The following is a 20979-nucleotide window of genomic DNA, read 5'->3' as shown; positions in this document are numbered from 1 at the left end:
CTATCAGGGAAAGGAAATGGGAAAATATTTTTCATAAAGAGTGGATTTAATGCTTATTTTCTTCTATTTTAAAAAGACCTTTAGCATTACATCAGTGACAGTTACATATAAGAGAATAAACTCGTTCCTCAGAGGTACATTTCTAGTCTATTAGCAGAAGCTACTGTCCTGATTAATATTACATGAATATTCCCATTACCAGCTCAAGCTGAAAGAAAAAATTAATGCCCTTATCTCTGTAGCTCAGCGTGCTCCCCTTGTCTTCCTATAATCACTTTTTCTGTAATCAAAAGATCTCAGTGTTCGTCTTTTACAGAGCACACACAGAAGCAGTCCAAAGCATAAAAACATAAAGGTACTTGCCCATTTTTTCACCTGTTGGACAGCTCCAAGCAACTGCCTGCACCAATGTAGCTGGGACCTTTCAGAACGGCTGCCTAACCCCTCCAGCTTCCATGGTTTCTCTGCATGAAGCTGTACAAAGATGTTTGTTTAGGTTCAAACCGTATGCACGAAGAGGCCCAGTATCCCTTCTGATGGATAATAGAACTGAGTTTTGCAACAACATGTTGCAAAAAAACATGTTGCCTTTGTGTGTACTCTTGTCCTGCTTTGTCTTTCTGATCAATACTCTGTATATTAATGCCTTTCTCTTCCATCAATTTTATTAAATCTCTTAGATTATGGATTCTATTGATGAATGATTCCTGTATTTATTTGAAAACTAACTTCTGATTCACTCTGAACTCGGTTCAAGTTGCAAAACATGTCTTCAAAGACATTCTATATATTGCAGAAAGACATGAAGTCCCCCCCACAGGAGTAAGACCTAAATAATCTTTTGGCTTATCCTTATACAGTTAACAAAATCCCATGTGAAAGTACAGCTATTTGCATTTCTTATACAGAAGTGTTTGACAGAATAATCTACAACATTTACGTGAATTAGAACTTTATCTTCTTAATTCATTTATCATTTACATCAAAGAATTCCTAACTGTCTCTTTCTGCATTGTTCCCAGATGTGGGAGAGAACAGGATAATCAGTCTTGAGGCAATTGTGGTGAAACTAATACCTTACTTACACATAAAATATATTTCTTAATGGCTTTTTATTTTGCAATGATATAAAATATTTATTTTTTACTGCACTTCTCAGTTTTATTGCATCCAACTTACCAATGTGCTAAAATGTCATTTCTGCAGTGAAAAAACAACTTTTTTACAGGTAAGAAAAATCTAGCAACACACCTCTGCTGTTTGCTGCTTTCCGTCTTTTCTTCTTTGACCAAGTAAATTGTGATATTACTCCTTTCATTTAATTTGCTTTAGCCTCTTTCTAAAGATTCTAATTTTGCCTTTCCTACACTTGAGGGAAAATGGATCATCTTCATTTCCAAATCATGAAGTTAAATTGTTGTACGTAGTAAACTTAGCAAAGGAACGTTCTTCCCTTGAATCTGTAAGCACTGAAAGCGCATATGCTTGCAGTCTTCATATAGCAGCATACCAGGCATTTTACATGCGGCAGATAGCAGAACACCTGACTGGTTATTATATTTCGTGTTATTTGATTTTTTGAAAGTTAGGCCTAAGCCCTTCTACCAGAAATATGTCCATTTTCTACTGCCTTTGGTGGCTTCAGTTTTGATATGCCAAGCAGCTGCAAGATTTTCTGACAGTGAGTGATGGAAGTGCTGAGCACCTCTGAGAGTCAGACTATATGCCTATTATTTCTTTGTTGTTTTTCTTACTGTAGAATGGCTTTATGGCTTTCATCTTTGCACAGCTCACCTCTTCATAGTTTAATGATGCATTTCCTGTATCTCTCATGAGAATTAAAGTTCAACATAGTCATTTATTTCCATTTTGTCTTCAAACCTCCATTGGACTAGAGGATCTTCATTATAGGTTTTTCTACATTCTTACAAAACATACTTACAAGCTACAGTTTCTACAGAAAATACTTTAATGTCTAGACCTATAAATAGCAGAAGTTGAACTAGAGGCAGTTCAACATAACCTGGTCCAACAAACTAAAAATCCCAGACAGTTCTTCAAGTGACTAGTAGATACTTGCCCCCTGCAGGCCCAGGTCCCAGGACTGTCTCCCTCTGCAGGTGGAGAGCAAATATGAGCTCCCTGGAGGGGAACTGCACTGACTCTGCCTCTCCGAACAACTCAAGCTGTTGATACTGCACCTCCTGGCCAAAGCAAATTCACTAAATTCCTCTTTCACACTTTCCAAGCAGCTTTGAGAGACTAAATATTCACCGTAATTAAAGATTTGAGAACTGGGGAAATGCTGATGTGAAGAGACAGACAGGAAAGAGAAGGTACAAGTAACGACAAATAAAGGTTCATCAGAACCCAAAGGACGTAACTGTCCTCCGTTCATGATCAAACTGCTGTGAGAACTGCAGGGTCTGTCTAGAAGCTAAGCTCCTGCCCTGAGGCTTGATGATAGATGTTTATGCACAGCCCCTCTATTCTTCCCTCAGTAGAAATGCGGTAACCAATATTAGTCCATTTCAGTACAAAGCAACAAGTTATACAAGTGCTAAAAGAGCTCCATCTTTGAGTTTCAAAGTTTCCTACAACAAAATTATTCACTTCAGCCATTGGAACACAGGTAGAGAAATCAACCTTCCTCATGTGCCAAGGACCTCATTAAGAGATAAAAGGAGGAAGCATTATAAAATAGCATAAGAAGTTTTAAAGATGGGGGAATCATACAGATGAAGACTGAAATGGATTTATTGTGACATGAAACAAGCCACTTTAAATAGGCACATTCTGATCACATCATGTCCTGAAAACATCAAATTGAATGCGAGTGAGAAGTGAGAAAATGACAGCAGCATTTTCAGAGTTTAAATCCAATTTTTCCACATGAAGTGAAACTAAACTAGGAATAAAATGAACTCATGGTTGAAAGAGGTCATCTGTAAAGCAACATTACAGCTCAGCTGGTGCAGTGAGGGTTTTGTTTGGGTCTTTTTTTTAGTAAAAAACCTAAAATACACAAAATTGTTCAGGAACAAGTTAAATACATCTGAATACACCTGAAGTACACCTGAAGTAATCTTTTTATTAACATTTTTGCAATAAAAGTCGCAGCATAAAGTAATTATGACAGACCCAAGTACTTTCCTGAGTCTCTGTACTTGCTTCAAGTCTTTGTTATTAAGATCTGCAACACAATATTGCTGCAGTGCTGAAACTGTAAGGTTTAAAAATGATGCGGAGAGAGTGATTCTAGAGCAAGCTTTCAGTCAGTATGAGGATGACAGCTGTATCAGACAAAATTTTCCATTGTAATGGAAATGAGTCCAGTGTGATGACAAAGTTACATGCAGACTACATATGTCATAAACACATTACTGTTACCTCAGACAAATTTATCCTGAGCCTTTTAGGCCAATTTGAGAGTTGCTATGCTAGCAACGAGGCACAGAACAGCTGCATCAGAAGAGCTGGTTCATGAAAATAACTGCTGAGATGTTCGATAACATTAACAAAAATGTCAATAAGATGCTTCTCTATACAGTGGTTAAGTTAATCAGCAAGCAACCTTGCTATCCTATGAACAGTAATTACTCAAGTTAACTTAAACTTTTCAGTAACTTAACAAAATAAAACATTGTAAGATACTTGGAAACAGTGCTGATGTACTGTATTTTACAAGTTCTTTAATAAGTTACTCAGTTTTTTAAAATTAACAGAATGCTCATTGAAGGCAGCAAGCAGAAATTTAAAGTTACTCAGAACACTGTCCTAATGCTATAAAAGAAATATGTATGATGTAGGAGATTTCCCTTACCCATAACTTCAGAAAAAACGCTACATTTCCTCATCCTATTTGTGCATTTGAAGAAATTACTAGCTCCATAATTATTTGGGATGGAAAAGCTGAATAACTGATTAGAATCAGATTCATTTCACATTCTTGACACTTCAGTATTTTAGAGCATGTAGTGAATTACTTAATTATATCATTAAAGCTCATGGAATAATCAGTATTAGAGGGATAAAGTAGCAGAGCACATATAAACCAGCCAAATCATCCTGTGTTTTTTAAAATAATTTGATAATGAAAGTGAAACTTATAAACTGTCCTCTGAAGCTGAACAGGAGGCTGTATAATAGAACATACAGCCCAAAGAGATTAAACTAACAGATTTCTACTACATAACACAAGCTATACAAATTTGTTAAGTTGGACAGTTGTTGCAGGGGAAAAAAAGTACCTAGGAAATGGCCTGGAATGTGAGAAGGAAGGACAAAATTAGGACAGGAAAAGGAGAGAAAAGTACATGAAGTGTCTTTCACTCTAAAAATTGAAGTACTTCCTCCCTTATACTATTTTTGGAGGGGGAAAAGATTAGAAGATTAACATCACATCAAAGTGAGTAATTATGTATCCTACATCTAGACAAAGTGCCTGATCTTAACAGCACTTGTGCTGATTAACTTGTATGTATAATTGAAAGTGAGTGTCAGTATTCTTCAGTCAGTGTCAATAAAATAGGTAAGGGAAAACTGCCGGCAACTGAGTTAATTAATCCTAGAATCAGATCTGATCATAGGCAATCCAAACTGAATAACTTTTCTGTCCTAGTTTATACTAGTTCTTATGAAAGTAAATGGAAAATTAGCAGACATGAATTAAACATTTTCATTTCACAGTACTAAGCATTCACCCATCACCCATGAAGCTCATTTCTCATCCCATGGGCTTCAATGGCAGCAATGCCTGCTTAATAAATGAGTGCTAATTATTCAAAATTATGAAGAAATGTAGTACTCAGCATGTACTCCTCTCACATATATTCAGACTGTATAACAACTGTCTGCTGTACAGAATATGAAGGAAGAAGGCAATTAAGTAAACTTAACACAGAGAAACAATAGTGCTAGTAGCTGTATCTGTAGGACTGATTACACTGATTTTTCTAGAAGAAATAGAGTCTCAGAGCTGAAAAATATCCTCAGAGGTTTTGTTTTTCAAAAATCAATAAAATTATTGCTGGTCCTCTGAGTAAAACATTTTTAACTTTTCCATAAAATATGCAAATATACATAAAATATCTCTTTCTCTTAGACAGTTCTCATGGAACTACAAACTGTACATTTAGAATTATCATTATAGTTTTACACTATTTCTTAGCATTACTTAAAAGCAAAATAGTTTCATTACTATGACCTAGCTAATATGACAGCTACAGTCAGCACCATCTGACAAATATCACTATACTCCCACTGCCACCAAGTCTCCCCAGCATGCCATGCACAGCAAAATGAGATGCTGAAAAGACAGGAAAATGTTTTTATCAGTACTAAAGTCTATTTCTTTAAATAATTAATGCTTTCACTACTTTCAATTATTTTACCCTAACATAGTACGTTGTTAACATATCACACCCAATAAAATAAAATCAGAGCAGCAAAACAAAATTCCAGGATTTTGCAAAGTGAAATGCATTAGCATATTTTCAAAATCCCACAGTAGTTCAAATGTTAAGTTTTAGATTTCAAAGAAAGCATCTTCGGCATGTGAATAGCATTTTCAAACACTCCATGATAAACAGGACTAGAATTTAACCGTCATTATCGGACACAAGTAAATGCAAGGCTTGCTTTGGACTCAGTATTACTTTGTGTTTGAAACCATTTCACAGCCAGCCATTGTCAGCAATTTTGTTAGCTGTTTTCTATATTGCCACTCATGACACATTTCTGTTGCCATATTAGTAAAGGAACTCTAAAGCGTACAAATTTTGAAAAAAAAAAAAAAACAAACAACAAATTTTAGACTTTTTTTTTTTACTTGGGGGAAAATTGTGCAAGTTAAGCTTTCTGCAACACTAAATAAATCACAAAATTATCACAGAAAGTAGTAGGTTCTGGTCTGCACGTTTGTCTATACATCACATGCAAGAAATCGGAATTGTTTCACTACAATGCCTAGCAAAGCTCAGTGGGGGAGACATTAAAACACCCCGACTGACTTTAGACTGCAGGTGCAGTAAAGCTGTCATACAGAAGAAAAATGGTGTAATTTCACTGTAGCATTAGGGTTAACAGTAAGGACTAACCATGGCCAACCTCACCACACAGATCCATCTCTACATAACCTCCCTTTCTCCTGGGACCCTTTTCTATGCCTTGATCTTGCCTTTCACCACAGCTAATGAAGCAAAAACGTTCATCTATCTGCAGTGGAGTGATTTTGTTGACATCAGCCATGCACCCAGTCTTCCTAGGACAGCACCATCATTAATTCCACTCTAATTGCATCTTTTAAAGTAAAAATACTGCAATATTTGGTGGGTACTTTTGGATGTAGTCTCAAGCCACTGCAGTTCATGATTTATAGGTACGTTTGAAATGAAACTCCCTATAAAAGCTTTATAAAGCATTCAATTTAATATCACAGTAACTCAGAGAGGGGATCATGGGTTTTGGAAACAAATGGTTCTGTAAGTAGGAAAACCCATGGGTTGAGTGTATCCAGATGGTATATTTTGAGGGGGCAGAGGGCAGAAGGATGGGGGAAAAACGTAATGATAAAAAAGGCAATTGATAAAGGCAGAACAAAAGTCAGGGCATTAAATACTGGTCTGAGGACTCATTAAAATCCAAAGTATAGCCTTTCCTGCCCCAGATAAAATTATATAAAACCAGTTGATTTTAAAAATAATCCAGAAGACCTCTAACATCCACATTAAATATAAAAAACAAATAAGTCAGAGAAAATGCATATTGGTTAGCTGTGAAATTAAATTTTCATAGAATTTTCAGATACATTAGTAGTGTATAATCATTTCAAGTTAATCTTAATATAATCTGTCAGTGTTAATAATCAATTGGTAAAAGCTGACATATAATAATGTAGCAGAGAAGAAAACACTAAAAAACACTAAATGTAAGCCAGTGACTTCTTTAAGACCATGAAAACTAAAACCAGGTGGTGATTAACTAAATGAAAGGATAAAGAATATTGTTTTATTTTATAGCATAACTAATAATTCTGAAGGAACTCTCATTGTTCCCCCAGTTCCAGGCATGTCAGCTGAAGTACCTCAGAATATTCCTGCCAGGAAAATAATTCTTAATTGACTAATTCCCTACAGTAGACAAGATTTTGGTGTTCTACTAGTACACAACTGAGCTATAGAATTATGATTCTAGAAATACATGGATATTTCCATATTTTCAGTTAAATACAACTGTGTCAACTCTCCCAAAATTTTACCAGTTATTTGAGTATATGGGATATCACTTAAATGGCAGTAAGTTAACACATTCAGATTGATGAAATTTTATGTGACTAAAGGGACTATATGCCAACTGGGACTTGTATGAGACAAATTTCAAACCAGTTCTTTCTTTTGTTCCGATAATCAAAGTTCATATATTCATAACTGGTTGATTCAGGAAAGCTTGTTACCAAAGAAAACTCACAGCTTCTGCTAGTTCTTAACAGTGGTCAGGCTTCCCCTGTATTGTTTTATTTTGGATAATTTCCCACAGTTAGCTTATAATGTTCCTAATTTATATGTTTAACATTTGCTGATGGTTAATATGCACCCAGACTGAATAAAGTTTTCAAATGGTCTATTTTCAATCAAATTAATCAGATATCATCTTTCCTAACAGTGAATAGAGAACATAAATTAATCTAATAAGTATGACTCCTTCCTGTAAGGAATAGTTTTGTTTCAAAGACTTTTCAAAGCAGTGCTAGTTTTGGGGACAAAAAAGGAATTGAAATTATTTCTCATGTTTTCCTCTCCAAAAGGGTATTTTTTTTTGCAAATGGAATGCTTATTTCACACATATGCTTGTGCACTAAGCCTCCACTAGGCAGGAGTTGATCTAACAAAACCAATCTGAACCAATTTACAGTAATTTACAAACTCAGATTTGAGAGCATCTTGTTATTACTCCCTTGCAAAGCAGTGACTAGCTACGAAGTGGGAAGTTCCTAAACTGTAAATCTCTGGAATCTGCCAGTGTTTCCTCTGGAAAGACTGGAAATGACTCTGCGCTTTACTCATTCTGCCTCTTCTACAGACACCTCTTGTTGGCCCTTGTCATGGTACTGATCATTCAGCTGGCTTTCTCTTCACTTTTAAATATTATTTTTGACTTAATTTTCAAGTTCCACACATGACTAAAGTTGTAGAAGACAAATTTCGTTTTTATAATTAGTTTGACTGAAATATTTTACTTTTGATGCCTTTTTCTGCTTATACAGTGTATTTGCACATACACAGAAATATAAGTTCAAAACAAAAACTAGTCAAAGAGTTTCATTAAAAGCACTACCACTGTTCAAATTTTATCTGATTTTCCTCTAAAGAGAAACAGATCTCACCACTAATCAAAGAAACGTTGGCACAATTTCACGATGCTTTCCAGTTCAATTTAAGTATATGGTATCCAAAGTTTCTTCAATCACTGTGGACTTTTAAAATTTTTATTCAGGTCTTCATTTTGAGTCTTTTTCTCCTTCTTGCATTCATTCACCTTTTCTCGCTCTTTTTAATTTTCTTTTTTTCATCTGTGTCCACTCCTGCCAAACATTTGCAAATCAGCTTTTCCTGAGCAAATCTCCAGAATACTGTTGGGTATTTAAATCACAATAGCCCTTATCTGAAAAATACAGATTGCTGACTGATTTTAGGCATCCTCAGAAGGGCTATACTCACACAGCAGTAAATTCTGGCTGTAAATGAAACTATACATCTCCATGTTCCCATTTCCTACAGCATGAATGCGGGGGGGTTGGACTAGATGACCTTTAAAGGTCCCTTCCAAATCAAACTCTTCTATGACTCTATGAATACCATTGCAGCTTAGGGTGTCAGTGCACAATCATGCATAGAAAAAGGAGACTATTCTGAGCTGGATAAATAGCACATAGGAGTAACCTACGGACACTCGTCCGTTAGGAGTAACCTAACGGACACTCGAGCCTTTTGCATCTTTCTTATAGCTAAAGTGCAAAGATCAGGTTTAGTTTACAGTCTATAATCTGCACTGCTTTACCGTGTTATACATTTTCAAGTCTATCTATTATTCGAAGAGCTGAAAATACAATACCATATCAGAGAGGTTTTTGAGCTAACTCTCAACCATATAATTTCATTTATAGCATAAGAATAGTGCAGTTATACTGCTACCAATCCTTTAAGGGGTTTGTTCAGAATTAATTTGCCCATCACTATACATACTAAATTAGCGTTATGAATTAGTGTTAAGAAACTTGTTATGCATGGGAAGAAAGAATAAACAGTATTATTTTGTATATTTTATTTCTAGGCACTGTTACAGTTTGCCCTCTTGAGAAAAGAACCACAAAAAAACAACGCAAAATAATTCAGATTAGACTGATATTTTGTAAAGTAATGAAACAAATCCTGTTTTTCCTTCCAGAGGTCTTAGAAGTGGATTGAAAAGAGAAGAGTTAAATCTGTCAGAAGGACAATTCTAAAAAATAACTTCAAGATATCTATAGAAAATGCATATCTCGCCATTAGACGTCACTGGAAATCTTGCCCAGCAGAACTGTGGTGGCTAACTCATTAGCTGTCTCAGATGACACCCAAGAAATCTAACTATTGGAAATGCTTACATTATCGCACCTTACACCTGCCTTGGTCCCACTGATGTTTAAAACTGTCAAGGTCCCTGGAGAAATTGTTGAATGGACAAAGCACGGTGTTCAGTACATAGTATTGTCTTGAGCACTTCAACAGTGACCATATATAGTCCTCTCAGTCCAGAGTGCTGACAGCAGTTACAGGCAGATAAAAATGGTAGCACATAAAGGGAATGCTTTCTTCACACGTGTCACGGCAAACAATGCATTTTCCTATTTTCCTGTAATGCACACTGGTGTCTCCCACATGGTGTAATGGTTCACAAATGCTTTGTTATTCTCCTTACACTCCTTTCCTATTCCCACTCTCAGGTTTTATTGCTTTTATCTGACCACAAGTTAAATTACAGTGCCCTCAACATATAGTAGCGCAACCAAAGAAAAGATTTCTGTAGCAACAAATACCCAAATACTTAGAAACTTACAGTCTTTAGTATTTTAAATTGAAAGAAACAGCTGGAAACAAGGTCACAAGCTGCCAAAATACAATGCTTTCACATTTAAGCATTTCTTCATATGACTGCTGAGGAGGCTCAACAGACAACAGGCTACACTGTAAATCCCATTGCTCTCATGAGGACTGGAACTCCACAACAAGTTTAAATGTCTTTTATAATGATTAAAATTAGCATTTAAAATATACACACAGGGAACATTTTGTGAAATCTAATGGTTAGATTAAGGCTTTTTCTTGGCCTGCATTTCACAGTTTCACTGATGCAGTTGCACCCGTTCAATTCAAATCACATATACTGCTCAGCAGGTTTTGACTTCATCAGAATTTCCAATATAGACAGATTTCCCTACAGAAGTGTTATTTTGTCTGATTAGTTTATAGGATTTGGGAGGTTCTCATGGCATTTACTCCATCTACACTAGAGGGATATTAGGATTTGACTCCAATTGCTTCAGCAGCTAGAGTTGCCTATGTAAGACTGCACAGCCGGTGCTCAGTGTTGCTCTGGCTGCTAAAAGGTAATTAAATCACTTATGAATTCTTCCCAACCCATCTAGAATTTATGCTGAGTTTAAGAGCCATGAACACAGGGCCAGGCAATTTAAGTTTAAAAAAAGTGCAGTGAAAGTTCTATAGCATAGTTTAAAACCTGCCATTGAAGCTTGCCAAAAGACATCCTACATCATGTCTACAACACACTCCACCTGTACTTTCAGTGGTAGAGACAGGGTTACGTAAACAGAATGCCTATAGCACTTGTTCCAGAACTGGGATGAAGTTGCATTGTAGCCACAAAATCTACTGGCTAAAAAAATTATACAAGTGTTCTGCAACTGGTCTAGCACAAGGCATAATGAGCCTGACGCTCTCATATCTCCCTCAATGTCTGACAGATTCCAAAACATATCCCTTTACCTATCAGGTTCTTGACAAGAGACCATAAGATAAGAAAATAGCCCAGGATCCTTTTATGACTTCATAATGTCCACGTGTTCTCCATTTGCAAACTTGTAACCATGTGGCTATATTGCTCAAAGCTGCAATGTTATATTAATTTTTACTTTTATCTTTCTGAATAGTAATGAGAATTATTTCCTTCCCTACAACATGTCTGTTTTGGCCAATGGGAAACCAGAAATCAGCAGGGGAGTGAGGAGTGGAGGGGGAGGTTGAGTAAAATGCAGTAACTTGAAGCATTCTGCAAAATCTTACAAGTATAAATCAATTCATACAATACCCTGATGAGCAAGGGACACATTATCCCATTTTATGGGAATCTGAAACAGAATTTAAGTGACTTGCCTGAAGCCAGAACAGTCAGATTGGGGATTAGAGGTCCTGGTTCCCATTCTCTTCCATTTACTATTCTGACTTATATCATAACTGCAAAAAGGAGACATAGCCTGACTCAAGAAATAGTATTAAAGAAAAACTAAAAGAAATTCTAGTGTCATGCTACAACATATGTTTTGCCTTGTTAATGAAAATGATCAAAAAAGATACAGTATCAACCTAGATTTTGGCAGTCAATAAACATTTTTGCAAAAGGGTGAAAAACAAAACTTCCATCAAATATCTAAATTCAGTGTAAAAATGCCTTGAAGTCATATCAGATTGGCATTTTTATATAGAGATGTGAGACAATATATAAGACAATACTGAAAGAGTAGAAAATCGCATGCAAACTGGAAACGTGGTTAAAACCTTTCAAGTTCAGAGAAAGTAGCGTTGGGTATTTCTTGAAGTGTACTCCCTGCATCACTCAGCATTTTTGGTTGTGATCAGCAACGTAACTCTTACCTGACGGTAGAAGAGAAAACTAGCATGGAAGTTTTCTGAGAATATTGTAGCTCAGTTTCTTTGAACCATTTTTCCTCTTCAGGAAAGCAATGACAGGGAATCAGGGCATCTATGTTCTATCTATGCTATTTTGTAGTATCTTTTATAATTTCCAAGTAACCTTTAAAGAAGTGAGTAATTTGATTTCACAAAGCGATATAGCAGCACTAAGTAATTTTTCCCAAGCTCCCATAAAATGCTTTTTACAGATTTGAGAAAGCAAATCAAAGATGTAATTTTACAGCCCCAGAGTACAGGACATTAGTACTGAGCACAGTACGCTAAGCTAACAATGACCTTATTCAATTCCCACTTACTCTCCCCCTCTTCTCCACTTCCCAGAACTCCCCCTTTGTTTTTGTCTGACCGACTAGAGAACATCTATCAGAAGCCATGGCCTGGAGATGCCTTACAGAAAAACAGAAGGAATTTTTGCAAGTTTTGAGCCAATAAAATGGAAAATTTCTGCCAAGTTTACCTAGTAATTTTAGATACCAGCCCCAAACTGCAATGTTTTCAGTACAAGCCACTGCATACTAAATCTTAGTCACCTTCTGGAGGCTTCTCTTTGACTTGTTCCTAGCCTCAGTTAGAACTTTCTCTGCATGGTGAGATCACTATTTTCTGGCTTGTTATAGGTGCTCTCAGAAACGAGGTGGATGTGCCCCAACTAGGAATGCAGCAGCATTTTCACTTCATTCAAAAGATCAGGAGGGAACAAGAAGTTGCTCATTTACAGAGAGAAAGAATAAAGCAGCATATAAATAAGAGGAAACAGAGTCAGATAAAAGGGGAGCGCAACAGCGGAAACCAAACACTCCTGCTGTGTTGTTCCTTCCCAGTATCCATGTCAGGCAGAGAACTGGCTGACAGCTCTGGAAGTGGAAGGATTATTTTCATATTTTCTTTCCGAATAATTTTATCTTGCTTTCATTTAACAAAAAGCATATGTGTTCTGCACCATTTGTTGTCCTTAAAATTCCTTTTCTTTTGTTAAACACTTCAAATTACTATCTTTGGCAGCTGCTTTTGCATCTCTTCATCTTGCTCGGCACTTCTTCAGCTAAAGTAGTGCCTTCTCAAGCTGGCCAGCGGGCTGCTGATGGCCACAGCAAGTGATCCACGTCTGACATGGGGATTGCAGCCCCTGTTACAATTGGCATGATAGAAGGCTCTGTTGCCAGGGAAAAAAAGTCCCAACTCTCTGCTGTCACGAATAACAGAAGACATAAGGATGCTCCTTTCCAAAAGCGCACAAGCTTGTCTTTAAATTAAGAAATTCAATGAGCTGGAGTGGTTTGGTGGGTGGTTTTCTTTTTTGTTTGGTTTGGTTGGGTTTTTTTTTGTTTTTGTTTTTAGCTGCTGAGCATCTTTAACTCCAACCCTCTTCCCAAAGGGAAAGAAAAAATTTAACAACTAATATAAGTTATGGTTCTTAACTGCCTCAGGAACCATTTTATCTGAAAGTAAAACAACCTGTAATAAACTCAGAAGTATGACTTATCAGAGACTGAACAGCCTTCCAAGGACAGGAAATGGGTGATCCATTTTTGCGTTTATAAGGTACATCCTGAAGTAATCATTAGAAGCTTTTTGTTGTAGCTTGCAAAGAAACAAGTCATTGATATAAACAGCTCTGCAGAAAAAAAAATTAAGTGCCTGCTTAAGTTTTATAAACATGAGAAGGAAAAGGGGATTTTCTTCCATGAAATTAAACATGCTTTTAGTCCCCACAGACGGGATAGCTTCCAAGAAACTGGGTGTTACAGAGACTATTTTCAACTGAGTTGAACTGCTGCCGTAACAGCAAAATCATTTGAAACTTTCTCTTCAAAACAGAACTTCTTGAAACTAGATCCTCCTTTTAATTCACAGAAAGCCACATTCAAGTTAGTGCATGAGATAATGTAGGCGTTCTGGAAAAAAAATATAGTCTGCTCCAAGGAAACTGGCAGGCATTGCATTTTGTATTTAAGGAATAGCACCAAATATTATGAAAACAGCATTTGCCAATATTTTGCACAGTGTAGACTGTGTTCCAATACCTACATATCTCATACATTTAGTGTTAAGCTTCAGCAGCAACTCTAAAATAAGTTCTCAAAAATTAATTCTGTTTTTCAAGCACAGGTTTCCCTGAACTTCGAAGTCAGCATGTTTGGCAATTTAAATAAAACTTCTATTCTTTTATTTGTCAGCTTAAAAAACACTTTTAGTAGAGTCAGTGATATGAAGGCAGGCAAACATTCCACAAAGCTGCAAAACATCTCACTTACGAATATGGTCATGGGCCAACAAATCTAGCACATTATTTAACTGAAAGGAGTAAAAGCCACAAAACTACTTAATGAAAACATCCTGAAATCATTTCAGACTCAGAAGAAAACATTTTCAGAAGTGTTTTTATTTTCTGGTATTTTCTTTTTTTTTTCTTTTATGTGGGGTAGAGGTTGAGGAATGTGAAATTGAATGTACTTTTAGTCACTAAAGAAAGCTCTGGAGAGACAGACCTTCAAGTTCAGCTAAACATACAGGCTAAGATAGAATGAACATAATTTTTTTTATACTTCAAAATAAAAGTACATGGTCTAAGCATATAAGATGTGATTATATATAAGTTATCTAATGCTTAAATTATTATGTTCAGAATGTGTGTGTGAATTTGGCTCACAAAGTCTCTAGCCAGCTCTAGCCAGCCCTAACCAGCCTGACTGACAACACTTAAAATTCTGCTCTGACGAACCGTTATTTCTTACTTGCAGAGATTAAAAATATTTAAAGTAATATTTCCATTTATCATAACTGTTATTAGTGCTGCTTTAAGGCAAAAGAGAGAGAAGCTTATGAAGTGTGACAGAATGTCATAAATTTGAAGGTCAGCCTCCATGAAAGAGCAATCAATATACAACATGCAAAAGAACTTGTTTTTTATTTCCATAGCATCTCACATGTCTCCCTGCAGGGAAATTTCCTCAAGCACAAAGAGAAACAACCCCCTTCCTTTTATGTATACATGTATTGCTTTGAAAGTGGCAGTTAAGTCATTCCTATCTTACTTTATTTTCATCAGCATCATCTTTAAACTGTGTGCCATTTATATCATAAGCCACTCAGGCAATAAAGTCACAAGGATGAATTTTTTGTTCCATTAACATCTGTGAGCTCTTCCTCTCCTTAGTTTGATCCTAGCTGCAAACTACAGACTTCAGTGTCATTACTACAGTGATTTTATGAGTCATAAATTAAAAACCTCACATTTCATGCTGAAATAACAAATTTTACACAGGTTCTGCAATACCCCTATATATCTAATAAAGATTTTCTGAACATTTTCAAGAAAGCACATTTGTAACCAATATTGTATATGTTTTAAGTATGAAGAATTAATTTTATTATGCAAAATTCATGATCTAGGATTTCAGGGAACTCACCAGGTTTTTTTAAAGACATCCTTATATCACTATTTTGCCCCCAAATTAATTAGGATTGCAAAAGTGCATTAGTCAGTGTCATAAGGAATTTAGGTCTCTCTGCTGGGACTTGGATAGCAAGCCAGCTTCTTTTATTTCATACCAGTGGCTGGAAATACTGTTGCTGAAGTAATCCTGAGCCTACTTGTAAGAATTGTTCTGCATGCAGAACAGCTGTACAACTCAGACTCCCATATACTTCAACATAGCTGGGTCAAGTCTGGAAAAATGCTTCAGAAAGCCAAAACAGGAGATAAAGTTTCAAAAACGCTGCCCAAAAAGCAATTTAATGCAAGGAAAAGGAAACGCCTAAAGGAACAGCTTGAAGAGATACGTGTGCAATGTAACTTTGGGAGTGTTTTTTTAAGCTCTTGTAATTTAGCCAGTGACCTGAACATCAAGTTAGGTTCCTTTAGTTTATTCATCACTGAGACGTGATGTAGTTCAGCAGTCACCAGGAATTATCACATATAGACTGGGAGGAAAGGAATAAGGGAGAACAGAAGAAGACAAAAAGCAATCCCCTGGGGTCAATACCAATTTTCCTATATAAATATTTGTTTTGACCACTGAGGTATAGCTAGCTAAACACAAAGACATTAAGAGACAATATGTATCAAGCTGCTTTTCACTTTAGAATATCCAGTGCTGTACACTACGAAGTCTTCCTTTCACAGTCTTTTCTGTAACTGAGCAGAGGCTCCTCTAACACCCTTAAATGGTGTTAATCCTGTAAGTTTCTTTAGCACAGAACTTCTAGATGCTCTTGAAACTTACCAAATATTAGCCTAAAGTGATATACATGTCTTCACAACACCCTGCTTCCCATTCATTTTATGTCACAGAGTCTCTCTCTTTATGTTGATCCCATCAAAGAATAAGCAGTTATGTAAAGAATGAACTAATGCTGAATAAGAACACCGTACAGCAGAGAAAGAAAAATTAGAGCAAAAGATACACAAACTACTCTTCAATTAAGGAGAATTACGTACTGTGCTGACAGAAAGTGCCAGATGCAGGGTATATCATTAGCATCAAAACAACCAAGGGCATTATGTCTTTCATTCCCAATTGTTCTTGTACTAGATTAGTGCTTTTATACTGAAAGCTTTGGTTTTATTCAAATAGATTATATCTAAACCTAATACCTCCAAGCTCTAAAAATACTTTTTTTTTTTCTGTTAAGAATGCATTAATCTAACAAGCTTTCACCATGCAGTCATAACTAATATTCACATATATGATATTTACTACTAACCACTACTTAAGGCCATTAATATTACATAAGACTATCTTATTTTTGATCACAAAATGAATCTGTTCTGTAATTTGCTGACAATCGCAAGATCAAGCTACTCTGCATAATGTGTTGTTACAGTTAGTACTTGTGACTTAACCAACATGACATACATGACTGCAATTTCTCTGCCTTCCTTTGTTGCTAGATTTACTTATACAAGATCCTTAAGGATCCCTATTATTATACTCTAAAGGGACACAGACATTTTCATGCAAATTATTAGAACATGGGAAACTGAAATCCATGTTCTTACTCCAAAGCACAGATGAACAACTCAGACATGAATAGTACATTCTGTCTGAAACATTTCAGTAGAATGTCAAAAATCAATGATGAAAACATTCCCATAAGACTGCCTTGGTTATTTACAGTAGACTCAAGTCTTTGATCTGAAAAGATGCATTTTCCCTGAGAAGCAATTCATGCACTGAACCACTTATTCAACAGAACTGTACTTGCTTCTTAATACTGAAACATAATTAGTACTATGTTTCCTCTAAACATACCTGTGAGAAAATCTTTGAGGGACTCTCCTTGAAATAAAATAGGCACGGAGATAAATGGAATTAGTCCGGGCTTTGATTTGGGGGAATTCAAATAATAGTTGGAACAAATTGCCTATGAAACCCCAAATGGAAAGCAGCTTGCTAGATAATTGCCTATTCTTTAGTGTAATCATTGTCCAAATATTTATGGAAGTTTTTCCCCCCAGTGTCTCTGATTATGTACTACTATGTGACTATGAAGAGCTCCCTATCATGATAGCACTTCCCTGCAAGATTTCACAGATCAAAATTTCATATAAGACTGCTGAAACAGGAGCTGTATTTTTTCGCCTTTTAATGTAAGCTGCAGGGAAAGGATAGACATAAGTATATCCCATAGTACACCCAATTTATAACATTCTTTTCATAGCATAACCCTTCCTGTTTGAACCACTTTGGGTTAGTTTTTTATTCAGCTTTTTTTAAACACCTGGAACTATCCCTGTCAATGGCTTTTGACTACACCATATCAATCTACTTCTAAAGGACACTTTCATTTATTGATGACGCAGACTGTTACAGTATTTGAGAAAGTCTGTATTTCTGATCAAGAACAGAAATGTCTTAGGACAAAGGAAACACAAAGTAACCATAATGTATATATGAAAGTTTGTGGCTTAGACATTATCAACTCAGTGGCAAAACAAAAGAGATGGAATGCTAGCAAGGGACATGTACAGTTTTCCAGATTTCACAATAGACATCAATGCTGGAAACAATTGTCTGTAAGTTAATGGCACAACATTAAAAATTAACATTTAAAAACATAATCCTGGTGTATTAGAATTTTAGACCAAAATAATAGCTTGCTATTTTTATTGATACTACATACTTGACAAAGAAAAAAAAAAAAAAAGGAAAAATAAATAAAAGAAAAAAAATTAAAAGAAAAAATGAAAGAAAAAATAAAAGTCTTGACACTTATTTATATTGGCTAATTCTATTATAGTGAAGAAAGCACAGACCCTTTGCGGACACACCAGATCAAAAACAGTATTTAGAAGTAGGCTGCTCTTTAGGTAACAGGGATAGATCAGGCTGCATTATGCAGCCAGCATTACCCAGTTCCTAGAAATACTTGTGAGAAGACCAGACACACAGAGAGCTCTGGTCTCACCAAGAGCTCCAACTTTCTCACAAATATTGTCTTTTCCAGGGGGTCATTTTGTTCAGGAAGACTGTTAGATTAAATCCTTCCATGAGCAGAAATTAGAATAATTTCTATTACGCCACTAAATTTCCACAAGCTGCAGAAATTAACAAATTAACTATATTCCATTTTCCAGCTGACATCTACAGTGTTTTATGAAGAGATCAGGGTCAACTGCACTTGTAAGTGCTGTTTAATTACTTCCATTTCAATATTCACACAAAAATAGCATTCCAAGTTTTAAGTGTCCTTTATCAGATAACTAAGAAAAAGAAAGAATAACAGTAACCTGAGGTACTGTCAACAACAGAAGGGATTTCCTTATTCATCCACTAAAAGTAAATCATGGCCATAATTGTCAGGTACACATGGAAAAATAATTGCTTAAAATATTTCTTCCTTTAACCAGCAGTATCTGGAAATCACTTCCTCTATCTACAAGCTTCAGACATGATTTTCTGTAATGTGCCCTCAGACAATCGACTTTTAGACATGTACAATGCCTCCAAAACAGTTCAAACAAAGAAACAATTTAAAAAAATCATTAAACTACTGAAAAATATTCACGCTATACCCTTCCACCAATAATCCAAAAATATGTCAGACAAAAAAAATGAAAAAAGTGAAGTTCAAGATATTGATCCTGAAATTCCACATTGCCTCTAGTACAGAATGGGTAAAAGCCATTTTGAATAAAGTAGAAATCCCTACAGCCTAAATTGCTAAGCAGAGACCTATGACCAAGGAAGCATGATTTATGTCACCCACAGATACACATTATACAGTCCTTGCTGTGGTCTAACACAGGCACACATCCAAGATATTGCAGTAACTTACCTCCCATGCCAACAACAAGAGTTGTGGTAGCACAGAGCTCACATGATCCACTCCCTCCCTATGCTTCATTGAGCTTTGCTCTTCCAGTACTAGTCTTTATCAGCACTACAAAGCTACCTCAGGGCTGAATCCATGCCTCAAATAAGAAAACATTAGTGTTTTGCAGCCCTACTACAGGACACTTCAGTGGTACTAAGCATGTGTACAGTCCCATTTTTAACCTAGGTGACCTATTTTCATTTAAGTCAATTTCTCCAAAAAGCTAAGACTGTACTTTAAAACTGCATCTCACCTCAGCTGAACATGAAAAACAAAACCCCAAGCCTACAACAAAAACAACACCTTAGTTAACCTATCTCTGCTCTTCTCTTTCTGAGGACCTTAATTTTTACAGTATCACATTGCCTATGAAGGTGACAAGGGTCTGATTCATATATGAATAACACTAGCTTTTGCTAAAGTTCTGAAGCAGCATGAAACAAGGCAGGTCATGAAATACAGACTAATTCCTGAAGCAATTTAAGCATCCTGTGTTCTGTTTTCTGAAGTGCGTACAAAGCACGTATTTCAATACTGTCTGCTAAAGCCTGATCACATCTGAACACCAGATTGTTAATTTTTTTTATTTGTAGCAATATAAATTTATTCTAAGGACTTATTTATACTTCCATGGTGGTTTTTGTTTAGTTTTGTTTTGTTTTATCCTGAAATCAGAGACAATATCTTTAATCTCTAAAACAGGACAATAAACTTGAAAAAGACTCACTTGAGCTTGAAGGAAGTGACCCTGACACAAATGAAAGTCCATGTTGCTCAAATCTACTTGAAAGACCTGCCCTTTACAGAGCTTTCAAAAATTTCTCACAGTTTATATATAATAAGATCCAAATACTGAGCAGGACAATTCAAATGAAATCATGACACAAGATTCACAAAAATCTTTCTGACAAAGTCCAGTTATTTTAATTCTAATCACCATTGGGAAAGTCTGGGATATACATGCAAAATTTCCAGGTTTCCACTGAGATTTAACTGGCTGAACTGTCTATTTCAAAAGTTATTATATCTATAACTTCAGGATGTACCTTGACCCACTCTTGGGGAAAACAGAAAACATGGAAAAGTTTCTGTCGGGTGAGCAAGATTCTGCTGTTTTCACAGAATCACAGGGGTTGGAAGGGACCTCTGGAGATCATCTTGTCCAACCCCCCTGCTTGAGCAGGCACACCTAGAGCAGGTGGCACAGGAACGCGTCGAGGCGGGTTTTGAATGTCTCCAGGGCAGGAGACTCCACAGCCTCCCTGGGCAGCCTGTGCCGCTGCTCTGGCACCCTCACAGGAAAGAAGGTTTTTCTCATCTTGAGGTGAAACTGCCTGTGTTCTGCCTTGTGCCCATTGCCCCTTGTCCTGTTGTTGGGCCTCACTGAAAAGAGTCCAGACACCTGTCCTGTAGGTATTTATAAGCATTGATAAGATCCCCCCTCAGTCTTCTCTTCTCCAGGCTGAAGAAACCCAAATCTCTCAGCCTTTCCTCATGAGAGAAATGCTCCGGTCCCCTGATCATCTTGGTAGCTCTCCATTAGACTCTCTCCAGTAGTTCTCTGTCCTTCTTAAACTGGGGGAATCCAGAACTGGACACAGTACTGCAGATGTGGTCTCACCAGGGCACAGTAGATGGGGAGGATAACCTCTCTCCACCTGCTGGCCACACT

Source organism: Phalacrocorax carbo, chromosome 5 (assembly GCF_963921805.1).
Source record: "Phalacrocorax carbo chromosome 5, bPhaCar2.1, whole genome shotgun sequence".
In the NCBI taxonomy this organism is placed as follows: domain Eukaryota; kingdom Metazoa; phylum Chordata; class Aves; order Suliformes; family Phalacrocoracidae; genus Phalacrocorax; species Phalacrocorax carbo.
The sequence above is the reverse complement of the archived record's forward strand: the minus strand, read 5'-3'. Positions refer to the sequence as shown.